This window comes from Dendropsophus ebraccatus, chromosome 8 (genome assembly GCF_027789765.1).
Source record: "Dendropsophus ebraccatus isolate aDenEbr1 chromosome 8, aDenEbr1.pat, whole genome shotgun sequence".
NCBI classification, from domain to species: Eukaryota; Metazoa; Chordata; class Amphibia; order Anura; family Hylidae; genus Dendropsophus; species Dendropsophus ebraccatus.
The window spans coordinates 109,641,306-109,643,819 of NC_091461.1; positions in this window are offsets into that span (position 1 = coordinate 109,641,306).

Sequence of the window (2,514 nt, forward strand, 5' to 3'; positions counted from 1 at the left end):
TGTTTCCATTATCCACCATTAAACTACTGTACCTGGATGTGTTAGTGAATAATTCCACAATCACTACAGTACTACATATGTAATACAAAATAGTGCAAAAAGGAACCGCCACTCTTTATAGTGCAGGCTTGTCACCAGGAGGAGCTGGTCAGTACAGACAATACACTAGAGGGCGAGGACTGGAGAAAGCTTGGGCTGGTAGTATACAAAGTACCACAAAGCAGTGCAGCTACATAGTGACCCCTGACAGCACCTGCACCATGTCCATGTCACTGTGTGGGATTTGTAGTGTGTTGCAGCATGGCTTTATATGAGGCTGCAAGACTTGGTGCTGAATAAGAGGTTCAGAACTTATCAATTGGTTGAGAACTGATCAATTGGTTGACTACCAATACAAAATTTCCTTGAGAACCAAATTGTTTGACTTCGGAGCAGTTTGAGTACTGTGGTTCCACTGTACTATGGCAGATGGGGGGGCGTACATTTTCTGTATGTAGACATTATAGGGCTCCTAAATATGGCTTTATTATTGTGTAGGGATAGTACTGAGGTACTATCACTGTGTAGAGGTAGTAAGAGGGCACTATTATTGTGTAGGGATAGTACTGAGGTACTATCACTGTGTAGGGGTAGTAAGAGGGCACTATTATTGTGTAGGGATAGTACTGAGGTACTATCACTGTGTAGAGGTAGTAAGAAGGCACTATTATTGTGTAGGGGTAGTAAGGGGGCACTTTTATTGTGTAGGGATAGTACTGAGGTACTATCACTGTGTAGGGGTATTAGGAGGGCACTATTATTGTCTAGTGGTAGTAAGGGGGCCCTTTTATTGTGTAGGGATAGTACTGAGGTACTATCACTGTGTAGGGGTAGTAAGAGGGCACTATTATTGTGTAGGGGTAGTAAGGGGGCACTTTTACTGTGTAGGGATAGTACTGAGGTACTATCACTATGTAGGGGTAGTAAGAAGGCACTATTATTGTGTAGGGGTAGTAAGGGGCCACTTTTATTGTGTAGGGATAGTACTGAGGTACTATCACTGTGTAGGGGTATTAGGAGGGCACTATTATTGTGTAGTGGTAGTAAGGGGGCCCTTTTATTGTGTAGGGATAGTACTGAGGTACTATCACTGTGTAGGGGTAGTAAGAGGGCACTATTATTGTGTAGGGGTAGTAAGGGGGCACTTTTATTGTGTAGGGATAGTACTGAGGTACTATCACTGTGTAGGGGTAGTAGGAGGGCACTATTATTGTGTAGGGGTAGTAAGGGGGCACTTTTATTGTGTAGGGATAGTACTGAGGTACTATCACTGTGTAGGGGTAGTAGGAGGGCACTATTATTGTGTAGGGGTAGTAAGGGGGCACTTTTATTGTGTAGGGATAGTACTGAGGTACTATCACTATGTAGGGGTAGTAAGAAGGCACTATTATTGTGTAGGGGTAGTAAGAGGGCACTATTATTGTGTAGGGGTAGTAAGGGGGGCACTATTATTGTGTAGGGGTAGTAAGGGGCACTTTTATTGTGTAGGGATAGTACTGAAGTACTATTACTGTGTTGGGGTAGTAAGAGGGCACTATTATTGTTTATGGGCAGTAAGAGGGGAATATTATTTAGTAGTGGTAGTAAGGGGAAACTATTACTATGTAGGGGTAGCAAGGGTGTACTATGGTTGTGTAGATGTAGTAAGGAGACACTAATATTGTATTGGGGTTGTAAGGGGGCCCTATTACTGTGTAGAGGTACACTACTCTGCGTGGATAGGGAACTATTACTATGTATGGGTAGTAAGAGGGTAGGTGCACTATTACTGTGTAGAGGTAGTAAGAGGGTATTATTATTGTATAGAGGTATTAGGAGGACACTGTTATTGTATAAGGGTTGTAAGGGGGCACTATTACTGTTATATTAGGTAGACACATATAAGGAGGATGTTACTATGAGGAGGCAGTAAGGTACATTATTACTCTGTAGGGGCAGTAATTATTTGCACTAATGTGTGGGGGCAGTAAGGGGACGCTGCTACATACTTGTACATACACACTAACTTTTACAAAACATATATGGGGTCATTTGGATAAGCATATGAGAAAAGAAAAATCAGCCAAAGAGTAATCAGAGATTAGCTGCTATTAACTAAACTGTACACAATAACTTCTCATTATCCTGCAGGTAAAAGAGTCCTAAAAAAGAGAGGTGCAGTACCCATTTTTTGACAGCAGATGGCAGTAAAGTGAATCATTTCTCATTACTTGTATAATCATGCTGACTCTTACTATTGTGATATATGTATCACTTTATCATCATATTTACAGCTTATGTAGCCCATAGTATCCATGAACTGACTGTAAACATTTACCCTCAGATGTATCTTATAAATCCAAGTTATTTCCATCTGGATCAAATGGTTTCTGGTTGCCTTAACAGATACACATGGCAGCTTAGGGTAGTAGTCCCTTAGGCAAGTTCTATTAGGATGTCACATATGGCTAACTCTGCAGATCCTTCAGTAGACCC